The 13,047-nt window shown below is 34.6% G+C and overlaps 1 protein-coding gene across 1 annotated transcript in view; it reads right to left on the bottom strand.

Moving 5' to 3' along the window:
• LOC148951000 (glycerophosphocholine cholinephosphodiesterase ENPP6-like) overlaps positions 1-10,244 on the bottom strand; it is a 155,022-nt gene extending 144,778 nt beyond the window's left edge. The window contains exon 1 of the mRNA XM_089090552.1: positions 10,090-10,244. The gene's annotated coding sequence lies outside the window, so the exon portion shown is untranslated. The remainder of the gene's footprint in view (positions 1-10,089) is intronic.
• Between the last annotated feature and the right edge of the window lie 2,803 nt (positions 10,245-13,047).

The following is a 13,047-nucleotide window of genomic DNA, read 5'->3' as shown; positions in this document are numbered from 1 at the left end:
ATAATTAGTATGACGTAATCGTGAAATTGCCCTGTTTGCTGTTTTTATTAAAGAAACCAATAGCTTTTCCATACTGCCCTCCTCGTCCAGAGTCAAAAAAAACTCTTCCAAGTGCATTTTATTGTTGACGTCGAGACAGGCGTGTGCGTAGGAACACGCGACTAGTTTGTGTTCATTGACTATATTTGGTTTTGATTGGTCTGATAGCTCAATCAGTCTTGTTTCCCAGTCCGAAGACACTTTATCAGATTGCAGAAGAGAATTTTGAAAATTTTTAAATTGTAAATTGTCTTTGCCTTCTATCGGCAGTTCTATTCTCTCAGTTTAGTGAATTTTGCATGGCCCTATGTGTTCTGAGAAAGTTCGGTCGGATGTAAATGAGGAAAGACACCTGGGGCTATAGAAACGTTCACCTTTGGTCTTGCCTTGACAGAGGAGTCGACTTATCGCCGTAACGGGGAAAAAAGACAATAAGAATTTACATCTTTGTGGGGCTGGTCCATAATCCATACAAAATTTTTAACAGTTTCCACCATCGGTGTCCTCACCGAGTACACCACCCCCTTTTTAGTTAGTTTTTTCCCCCCATCTACCCATTCAGTGTCGTACAGGAGAACAACTCCACCCACCCCAAGATTGTCATATGAGTTCTCGACGATGATTATTTATTTAAATGACACCGGATATTTTACCTCTAAAAAATCAAAATTTACTTTAGGGAAATTTTTCCCACCGTTACGTGCAAGTTTGTCAAGATTTTTCATTGTTGACTCATCTTTTAATGTCTTATGGGCCGCTGCTAAGAACTCATACTTAAAGCATTGAAGTCCAGTGTCAAAATTAAAACCCTGAACTCCTTTGGTAGCCGACAAATCTGGGTGGCATTTTATTCCTTTACCCCTCCCACCCCTTAAAATAAAGTTTTTTTTAAATCTACTGAGATTCAGATCCATGCGTTCAATGTATAAAATGGTGGACCCACTTCCTCTGTCGTTCAATGTATCCAAACTTAAAATTAGTTTATTTACCCAGTTGAAAAAGTTGTCTTCAAAATCGTTTAGACCTGGGTAGAAAGTCTGGTTCCCTGTCGAAAAATGAAAATAAAAAATGTCCCCAGATGTCCCCTTTTGTAAATAAACTTTTTGGTTCACTGATGCTTTAAGTCACCCCTGACCTCCCCATTTCTGGATCTGAATATCAATAAGTGCTCGAATTTTGTCGATAAAGCTATGGAGATTTTTCACGGGGTCAGTTAAAATAAAGCCAGCGATTTCCTCGGGAAGGCTAAAATCTACCCTGTACGTTTGCAAATGGCTTAGAGCAGATTCTAACAGATAAAAATCAGGCAATTCCGGGGACGTAGTACTGTTTTGATGTCCTGACCCTGTTTGTTCAATCATATTGGAGGGTTGTGACATGAGGTCCCCTAGTACATATTCTAAGGTGTTTTGGGACAATTGGTCAAGCCAGCCTGTATTGTCCTCTGATGGATTTTCGTTATGAGGACCCAGTTCAGATTTACTTGTAGCATCATCATCTAAATATTCGCGCATGAAACTATCTGCCCACTCTGGGTCCTCAACCATGTCAATATCACAAGTGAGGTCCTCCAGGCTGGCCATTTCCCCAAAAACATCATTAAGGAATCCCTCATGCCACTCCATATTCTCTAGAACCAGTGTAGGTTCATCCTTGAACTCTGCTGGTGGTGACAGAATTGGTTCTGTAAATATACTTGCATCATCACTCACTGGTGCTGCCGCTGGGGGTTATATATTTTTAATCTTTAGAAAAAAAAGTTTTTTATTTTTTATGTAAAATTATCATTATTTTTTTTTTATAGTTAATACACTTTTTTCAATTTCTCTTATTAATTGTCCCAACAAATTAAAAATTAAAAGAAGAAAAAAAAGTTAAATTTACTTAGTTCTTTATTAATGTCACATTACAATTTTAAAAAAAAAAAAATATTTTTTGTATGGACCTGGTCTTCTTATTAGACTGGTAATTTCGACCAATATCATGATATAAAAAATTAATGTTTTTATTCAAAATTTTTTTTTAAAATAAAAACTCAAAATATGAGTCCAATTCAATTCTTTGAGCTTCTTCATTGTAACTGTCGATGAAATTTGACCATTGTTCAACCGACGCGGTATGTTGTACGAGCAGTTGCTCCTCGGCTTCAGTTAAAGGAAACGAACTCCATATGTCGGAGCTCGGTGGTGCCACTTTCTCAATAATCCGTATCTTCCTCTTTATTTTACCACCGTTTTTTTTATACCGGGGAAAAATAAATTCGTTGAAGAGAGAAGAACTTATTTCTCAATCAAACAAACACAATAAAATGGGTGATGGCCCCCCCCCCCCAAACCCCTCCCAGGGATAAACCTGTGTACACGGGGGGGCTTACTGCGAGCGAGGAGGATCGATGACCTTTCACCGGGTGAGTGGGAGCTGATTGAAACCCCATGTTAAAAATTACTATAATTCTATTCTTGAAAAACACCTCAGTGTTTCAATGAAATGTCCATAAACAGCTTCATTCAAATAATGTTTCTTAACATTGCTGCGAAGACATATTTGGAAATTGTCAAAAAACCTTTTTTCCCTGTGTAAATTGCTTATTAAATACCGCTAATTAAGGACCTTGCCATTTAAAGACCGCTTTGCATGCGACCCTCCTTATAATTCAAATCATATTAAAAAGCAGTGATATATCTGATAATTATAGCGGATTTATTCAAATGCATTAGGCACGAAAATATCCTTATCAATGTGCGCGTTACATTTATATTTAGTTTTTTTTTTGTCTAAAAGGAATATTTCATTATAAATAATATTATTTATAATTTACGTGGTATGGTTGTTTTTTTTGTTATATAAATTTATGATAATCAATACATAAATATATCTAATTTTGATAATTACATAAAATTAAATATCTTAAAAAAAAATTTTAAGTTTTTAAAAATCTATGCGCCTGAGAAAATTTTGTCTTATTTTTTTTGAAAATAAGGATAGAAAAAAAATATGTATATACTTACAAATTCTGATTTGTATTATATATCTGAACTCATTTGTAATACGGGAGGGGGGGGGTTTGCAAAGGATACAGCTGATGGGTCAGATTGTTCTGTCTTTCTAAGTTGATTGATTTATTCATGATAGTGTGTAACTATTATATAGACTTTGATAAAAGACGCTCTTGTGGGCGTTATTAATTAAGTTTCGTCATATCTATCTTTTTTACCCGAATGTGTTTTTTTGCACGTAAATTATTACTTTAAAAAAAAAAAAAAAAAAATTAGCCTGTAGCAAAAATGCATTTTGGGTTTTTGGAAAATAATTTAGTTTATTTTAGACATCTTGATTTAAAAATCAGAGGTTTTGATAGTGGGATGGAGGACCTTTTCTAAACTGCTCCTCCCCCCTCCACCCTCCCCCCTCCTATGTCCATGCTTCCGTGACTGTATTTGTAAATTCAAACTTAAAAAGCAGTATTTGCGTTCCTTATTAAACAATATGGAGAAGAATTGCATATGACAGTCAAGTAAAACTATCATATTTCAATCAAATGTAGACATAAATTGAAATTTAAGAAGTGGAAAAGTTAATTAGCATGGCTCTGTCAATCCCTCTTATGAGATAATTAGGTCCGTTACATAAAATGGAGAGCTAACACTTTTATTTATTAACGAGGGTTTTAAGGTAAAAAATTTTATTTTTGAGGAACTGGGGGGGGTGAGGGTTTTGAATTATTGAAATTTAAGTAAGATATTATAAAAAGCATACTTTTAGTTAAATAATTTAAAAAAAAACATCAATAAAAAAACCACTTATAGTTATAAAAAAAAAAAATCGAACTGTAATAAAACAGGGACCTTTTTTAAAAAAAAATAAATTAAAATTAAAAACATTTTATTATAATAACAATGTACAGATCGAAATCTAATCAATTTTTTTAAAAAACATCAATAAAAAGACCGCTTATCTTTATAAAAATCACACAATAACTGCAGACTGGCATGTAATTATTTTAAAAAAAATCCAAAAAAAAAAAAAAATTATCTTTATAAAAAAAAAAGCCACTGATATTTATAAAAAAGGAATATTTTGTAAAAATTAATAAATTAAAAAATAAACATTTTATTATAATTCCCAAATTACCGATCGAAAAAGCTAAGCACTTTTTTTTAAAAAAAAAACTAAAATACCCATTGATCCCGATAAAAAAAATCACACCTTAAATGCAGACTGGCCTGGAAGTATTTTAAAAAACATTCCTAGAAAAAAAAAACCACTGATCTTTATAAAAAATTAAGCTTTTGTAACAATTAATAAATTAAAAAATCAACATTTTATTATAATCCAAAATTACCGATCTAAAAGATAATAACTTTTTTCAAAAAAAAACATATAAAATACCACTTATCTTGATAAAAAAAATCACACTGTAAATTTAAACCTATAAGAGAATTAGAGGTTTTTTCAGCTACTAAAAACAACAGGATTCTAAGTGTATAAGTATCCCTTAGTTCTAGTGTAAGGAAAGAATTTCTTCCTTAACTTAATGACAATTTCTTTTTAATAATGCGAATATTTTTTTTACTCACCAGAAAAAGGTTAGAATTATCCATTTTTTCTATTTAATTATAAAAAATGATAACTCTAATATAAACGATTCGAAACTGATGGAGACTCCAATATGTAACCTGATTATATAAAAAAGATAATAGGCGATTAAAAAATAAGAGACACCGGTATTTTGAAATAAAAAAAAAAGACATTGAACTTTGAAAGTGCGTCGTTCCTAGAGTTTAAAGACCTATAGACATGTTTGTACGCGAGCAGTGTAGAAGCATGAGGCTATGTGAGAGGATACTCACTCTCTTTGAAAGGGTGTATACAAGGTCCAGAATAGCACAGAAAGGAATCTCTTTGAAACGGCGTATACAAGGTCCAGAAACCTGTTTGTACGGGGGCCCCATAGAACTGCATAGATCTATTCTACTGAGGGTTCTATTTTTTCCAATTTTTGCAGCAAATTAGACTTTTTATGTGCTTTCGTCTTCGCAGGGGGAGAGGGCAATTTGCTGCTCTCCCCTCCTTTCATTCCTCCATTTTTTAGACGCCCATGGTTGGTGATATTAGTAGCCATGATGTCCACATGACTTGTCTTATGCCATAAGAGCTATTCCATGGTGACAATTTAATTCACGGTTTAAAATTAACTGTAATGCAGATGGCAGGCTTGAGAGAACATGAGGAAGAGTCAAAACCATGTGCACCTACAGTAGGCCATCTATCCCCTTAATTATTACTTAAATTCGACATTTGATTTTCTATCTAATCCAGTGCTGAGGCGTGACAATTTTAACGATCATATAATTATCAAGAAAGAAAAGGATCTAATTCGAAATACTTGTTTTTAGTCACGATCGATCTTATTTTAAGGGTATTGCATCAATGCATATCGCCAAAGTTAAGAACTTAGCATTCTGAAACCTAAGTATTTTGAAGGTGAATGCAAATAGGAAAATCTCTCTTAAGCCAAATTGCAGAATTAGCGACATAGTATGATCTAGTTATGGATCACTAGATTCAACGGTGTATCTAGGATTTTTGTTCAGGGGGGGGGGGGGGTATTGTTTCGCGGGGTAAGGGAGGGGGTTTAAAAAACTATAAAAGATGCATCAAAAGTTGTTATATGTTTAAATCAAATGTGTTTAAATTAATGCATCAAAAGTTTTAAGATCATATCCTTCGCCCGGGATATGGCCTTGACTAGATTATGTTCTGACTCAAAAGCATGAGCTTCAACTCACCACTTTCGCGAAACATTTTTAAATGAGTGCCATGAGCAGGTTAATTGGCTTTTAGGATCGGTGGACATGCTCTTACAGTCACCACGGAAAAGTGACATCTTTGCTTTCAACTTAAGTACATTGTGGCTGCCGTGTGACACGCATAATAAATGTTTTTTAACACACCTAATGCTTTCCAGGTCTAGACAAAAGTCATACACTCATTTCTATACCAAATTGGGTAGAAACAATCTAGTTTTTAATTACCTTCTGGATAATGTTGGATCTCATCACATGAATTCAGCCCACAACAGCTGCACACTGTTGACTCGGCAAACAAAATAAGACTCAACAAAACTGAACTGGTTAAAATCCAACTCCAGCAAAATTTACACCTGTAAAACTTGACTCAGCAGGACTCAATCCAAGAAAACTTTGGTCCACACATGATTCAACCCACGCTAAATTAAACCAAAACAAAATCAACCCATACGAACCCCCCTGCGAAATTCAATCAAAGGAAAATTCAGTCCAGGCGGAATTTTATCCACATAAAACACAACCCTTGCAAACATCAACGACTACAAAATTCACATATGGAGAACTAAGGCCGGCAAAACTCAACCTAAGGAAAACTCAACCCCATCAAGACTCAAATCACCAGATCTCGGTCTATCAAAATTTACTAATAAAAAGATTCAACAAGCAAAACTCTACCATATACAGAAATTTTCAACCCAGCAAATAACCCAGAAAAATCAACCGCAAAAATCTAACCAGGGAAAATAGTTAAAACATCTAAAATTCAATCAATGAAAAGCGCAAGTTTTTCACCCAATTCGGACCTTTTCAGCCGAAGTTTTCTTCGGGGGATTTTTTGCGGGGGGGGGGGTAAATTTCCAGGGTGGGGGGGGGGGGATTTTCAAGGGTACACTTTGTACCAGGGAATTTTGTCAAAATTCATATAGGCTACGGAATGTACTTCTACGGGCGAAATTTTTCATGGGAGAATTTTCGGCGGGAGGAACTTTCCGCTGGATAAGATAAGATAAGATAAGATAAGTTTTATTCTTCATTAAATACACATATAATATTACATGTTATTAATCCCTCAAAGGCTCATTGGTCTGTACAAAGAGGGACGACACATGAATTACATACACAGAGATAAAAAACAAAAGAAAATTTAAAATGATCACTTACTCACATATGAAGGAGAAGAAAAGAAAATATAGATAAACTGGAAACTATAGAAAAAATTAGAATAAATAAACTAAATTTATTAATTATATTAAATAGACTCAAAAAAAAAAAAAAAAATATATATATATATTATTATTACTATAAGCGAATCCCTATCGTCGAAACAGAATTATGTGTATTGTCAGGTAAAACCAACATCATAATAGCTGTTACGATATTATTCATAACTCTTATCCAAAATATTAAAAAATCAAAACTTAAGCCATGTACAGCCTTTAGCATGTATTTAAAACTATATAAATTCCAATTCAATCAACTCTGCTTATTTCTGAGGCTAGGTAGCAAAATTGAGGTCTATGGGTTAATTCAATCATAAGGCTTATAATTATTGGACTGTAATAAAATGGTATGAAACCAATAAAATTTAACCCGTCCCGAGTAAGATTTTCCAAGGGAAATGTTCCATAAAGAAGGGGGGGGGGAGATTTCCATCATGATTTCAAAAATGCTCCGAAATTAGATAAAAAGTAGTTTTTTTAAAATAAAAGTTAGGATAATTTTCTAGAGAAAATTGCCAGGAGGAAATTTTCATGGTTTTAATTTTCAGAGAGGAGGGACCTGTCCCTCCTCTCTGTGGGAGAGGGGTTTTAAGGGGTAGACATTTCAGATGCGATAATTTTCCATGGGAGACATTTTCGGGGGAGGGGGAATTTTCAACGAAAGGGGTAGCCGTATTTCCCCGTATTATTTGAAAAACGATCAGAAACTAAATTAAAAACAAGTTTTTTCAACTAAACGTAATGAGCAATAATAACACTTAAAACCAACAGAAAATATTCCATATATAAGGGAGCTGCCCCTTCCTCAGTCTCTTGCTCTTTACGCTAAAGTTTGAATTTTGTCCCAATTCTTTACTAACGGCTCTTGAAACAAAAGGGCCGTTTTATTGGAATAAAAAATTGCTTTAAGTAGTACAAAACCTTATTGTAGCAAGTGAGGGATTTTGGAGGGGGTTGGCTCCCTTATATACCAATAATATCTGTTCCTTTAAGTTTTAATGTTGCTTTTTACTTTCACTTCAAAAAACTTTTTTTTTTAATTTAATACCTCCTAATGACGGGGTTTTATCTTTCTTCCCGTCCCACAAAATACAACATAGTTGTTATATTCTTTCTAGAAGCCCTATATCTTTCAAATTATTTGCCTTTTCTCGTTCCCCCCCCCCTCAACCTAGAGAAAAATGAAACTTTGTCTATTTTCCTTAAATTAATTTCCATGCATGTACCATGTCAAAATATCTTAAGTTTGTATGCTTCCAAGAAATAAATTCCCTGGAAATTCTTATGTTCAAGCAAATTACCACAAAATTAGAATCTAAAAAAAACGTATACATATTTTGATTAAGAGAAAACCCGAAAATATTGGAGGGGCAGATTTCTTTTACAAAACATAACAATCAGGAATCTTTTAGTGACAATATATAACATCAAGTAAAAAAAAATCATGAAAATCTGAGTTTTTTTTAGGGGGGGGGGGGAATTTGAAGATTCAATCCTCTATGTACTTGTTCATTCCAAATGACAAAGATGTTTTAACAATTTAAAAATAAAATACGTTTTGATATTATGTGGCCGGTCATTACATTAAATGACAAGTTTCAATCGGTGAAAAGTTTCAAATAAAACCAGCGAAGTATGGGGACAAACTGTTTTTTCCCATAGTCTTAGAGTGGGGGTGGGGATTAGTTTATTTTTCATATTTTTCAATGAAACCAAATAAGCTATATTCATGAAAATACCCCTCCCCCCCCAAAAAAAAAATATTTTTTCCGAAATTTTAAGAGGGCAAAAAACAAAAGGGAAGCACATTCCCTTCCCCGTGCCCTTCATTGAAGCCGCTACATCAAGTTATCTTCTTTGTCAATTTTGGAGTTGAGCCAGATATTGTATAGGTGCCGCTCAAACATAAATTACCAAGTAAAAAATAACAAAGGAAACCCACACTGAGCAACTGAAACAAAACATTCAAATAAAGAGAAAAATAAAATATTGAACACATACTGACTTCCTCAGTGCGTACGGCTTTTCTGAAGAAGTCAAACCATTGCTCCAAAGCATTAACTACAAGAAGCGTTTCGCCCAGTGATAAGTTTCAAGGGATCCACTCAATAGTGGCTCTAGGCCTGGGCAGAAGGGGCAGCTGCCCTCTCCAGTTTTCCTACATCTAACATTAATTTCGTTTTATTTCATATTTTTAAGCTCCTATTAAGATACTTAATTGACTAAAAAAACAATTTTTGTATTCATACCCCCCCCCCCCAGTTTATGAGACCTAAAAGGATTGCTGGAGTCACTTTCTTTTATCTTTGGTGAAGCTTAATTGTGCAGTTTTTCCTTACAATTATGCGAATACACGAAACGGAGAAACTGTTCGTAAAAGTGTTTCTTCTGAGAATTTTGAGTAAAGATAGAAAAATCTTCCATGAACTAGACCTATGTTAGTAAAAATTATAATCCAGATATTTTTTTCAGCAAAAAAAAAAAACAACATAAAACAGCAAAACTTTAGCCTAAGACCTTAAGAATATGTATTTAAAAAAAAGAAAGTCCATTCTGCAAAAAAGAAGTCATCAGGAATATAGCCTAACAGTCTGTCGAGCAAAAGCAGAAAGCCCTCAAATTCTGTCTCTCCTCCTTCAAATTTCTACATCTACCGCTGCACACACGTACTTAAAATATGCCCCCCTTTTTAGGAATTTGGTATCAGATCTGTATGTCATAAAATTCTTTCCGTAGTGTGTAGTATATTGGAGCTATCTGACTCATTCCAATTCCTCAATTATTCTATAATTGCTCCTAACTTTTTTTCTACGCAAGGTATAACTGTTTTTTGTTTGGTTTTTAAAGTTAAATTTGGTTTCTTGAGTTTAAGATTATAGCTAATAAAATATGCACAAATAAAACAAATATTATTTAAATGACTTTTTGGTTTTGACTGAAATATATAAGCGATAGGGCACATTTCTGTTTGAACAGTTGTCTACATTAAGCTGTTTATAATGAATGAAACTTTTATTTACCTTGAAGTTCTCTTTTATTTTCAGGAAAGAATCATCCAAGAAATATTTTGTGTTCGGGTCCGTTGCACCGGGAAAAATCAACTGGACTTCGAACTAATTTCGAGTTCTCTCCCAAAATAATTTCTGGCCACGGATACTCAAAGTCGCGGGCAACAAGTGGGAGAAACGTGTGTAATTTTAATCTTTCAAATTAGAAATTCAAAGCGCATTTTTCATGAGTCTTTGCATGAATTCTTAAAAGGATAACATCGTTTGCAGAAATAATCAAAATAAGGTTGAACAAAAATTTTATGGACAAAGAAACGAAAAACTTATTAAAACTTTGCAAAAACTGTCTATTCTAGTACAGGTTAATGCACTGTTTATTAGACTCTGTAAGTAATAAAATACCTAACGAATGATAAATATTCATGAAATTAAATACAACAGTCCAAAAATTCATTTTATACTATCATTCAGTTCCTTAGTTATTACATATAAAGGATGGTGAACAACACAGCCGTTCAAAGGAGGGACAACTGCGCCAGGCACCGTGGATGGGGGGGGCGTGACTGTGAGGTTTCATACTATGATCAATTTGTTCACTTGAACTTGGCTTTTATTGCTTATATTTGAGTCGGGAGGGGGCGCTGTAATTAATTTTCCCCCGAGCATCACCAAACATAGGACTGGCTTTAGTGAACAACAGTGGCAACAAGCACGAACAGAGGAACTTATTTCAGTGATGGAGATTTTTTTTTTCTTTTTTTCAACGGTGAAAACTGACTAATTATACTCCAATAATAGGGAGTACCTTAGGTTTCAGATCTTGGAAGGGGGCCTGAAGCTACTCAGCGTACGTCCCTTAGTTACAAACCAGCATTTACAAATAGAAGGTACGGTGTATATGGTGTATGTTCTCTTTTTTCACCGGTGAAAACTGACTAATTATACTAAAATAACAGGGAGGACCTTAGGTTTCAGATCTTGGAAGGGGGCCTGAAGCTACCCAGCGTACGTCCTTTAGTTACAAACCAGCATATACAAATAGAAGGTACGGTGTATATGGTGCATGTTTTCTTTTTTCAACGGTGAAAACTGACTAATTATACTAAAATAACAGGGAGGACCTTAGGTTTCAGATCTTGGAAGGGGGCCTGAAGCTACTCAGCGTACGTCCCTTAGTTACAAACCAGCATTTACAAATAGAAGGTACGGTGTATATGGTGTATGTTCTCTTTTTTCACCGGTGAAAACTGACTAATTATACTAAAATAACAGGGAGGACCTTAGGTTTCAGATCTTGGAAGGGGGCCTGAAGCTACCCAGCGTACGTCCTTTAGTTACAAACCAGCATATACAAATAGAAGGTACGGTGTATATGGTGTATGTTGTATAACAGTGGCAAAAGGCACGTATGCTGTAATTCACTAAAGGGAGAAAAGAAAATTCACATTTGCGCAGAAAACTAAAGTATAGAAAGAACCTTAAGGCTTCACATGATGGGTGAGGGTAAGAGCCCGAACCTTCTTCTCTTTACATGAATGGTTCAATATATTTTGGCTGTGATCATAAATAATCCCTATAGGAGTAGCAGTTTAATAGTATCAGCAAGGGTAGATACTTACAAAAAAAAACATTTAGCTTATCAAATGGCTAAATATCATTAAATTTTAACTTAATCTATTAATTCAATGAATATTTGGGCAATATCTTTTTTTATGGCCATTACACCAATACTCTGTGTCTGATCAAGAATAGAAAAGACAGCGATGCCAATTGACGAGAAGGGTGGGAGGGAACAAATTCTTTCGACACATTTTTTTTGGGTGGGGGGGGGTGAGATAATTTTGGTTTTTTAATGAAAACGCCAAAAAAAGGCTTCCTTCAGTGAAAATAACAAAAAACTGTTTTTTTTTAATCTGGGGGGATTGATCCTCAGGGGGCGAATGACCACCTGAGGGCTCCGAAGAGAAGTTCCACTTGGGGGCCTTCAGTTTACAGACTTAAAAACCTTTTATGAATCTCATAATACGTTGTAACATGGCCAACTCCGTGCTAATCATGGTTGCAGCATTAGCTGCATCCTAGTAAAGAGCGAACCACAGCCCATAGTAACCAATAGCTGAAAAACCCTTTTTTTAAGAACTGCCTAATGAGAAAGAATTACCATTTGAAATTTATTCAGGAATGGTAGCTTTTATTTCGGTTAATCTTACAAGTAAAAGTTTATTGCTAAAAAAAAATATGGTAATTTTAAAAAAGAGCCTGAAACCCTTTAAAAATGATGTCAGATCAAAATAAAAAGTACGCCATTAAAATCAGCATAGTCGAAGACCATATATAGGAGAAATATAGTCCTCCATGTTGAACAACAAGGGAAATCAATTTTTTGCATGGATAGCACTGTTGTGTCTCGTTTTCTTTTCCTTTTTTCTACCTGGGCTAGCGTGTTACCAGAACATCTCAGAGAAACTTTAGTGACTCATAATATATTGTTCATATCTAAGTGCTTTTTATAAATTACATCATCGGTTTAGTGCCACATGGCACTCAAAACGGTACTTTTGGTGTCATTTCTCAAGTGGAAAAGCTGGGGGTAAAAAAAAAGTCAGACGAAACTAGGCCTAGGCTATAAGAGGGACGTGTTACCAATTCTGACCGAAACTCTCTCAAACCTTCTTTTTTAGCGTGTGAAAAATGTGCTGGGGTGTGATGGAAGAGGATTCTACGATGGAGCTCTCCCTAGCACTTTTTAGCTAATTCTGCTCTCAATTTCCTTATAACTTTTACATTATTGACTTCTGCAATAGTTCTACAACCTTTTAAAAAGTCCACAAGCAAAACTCCTTCAGAGTCGTAGACTCTGACGGAGTTTACGGCTGCCATTACCTTGCTGACAGAAATTTCACATATTTCTATGAAATTACCGGGAAGGTAATTAGGACCCAGGAGTAACAATTGAATAATGTGGGCAAT

Source organism: Artemia sp. Qi Xiang Cuo, chromosome 6, assembly GCF_049724085.1.
Source record: "Artemia sp. Qi Xiang Cuo chromosome 6, ASM4972408v1, whole genome shotgun sequence".
Taxonomy (NCBI): Eukaryota; Metazoa; Arthropoda; class Branchiopoda; order Anostraca; family Artemiidae; genus Artemia; species Artemia sp. Qi Xiang Cuo.
Note: the sequence above shows the minus strand (reverse complement) of the source record. Positions and strands in the feature narration are given on the sequence as shown.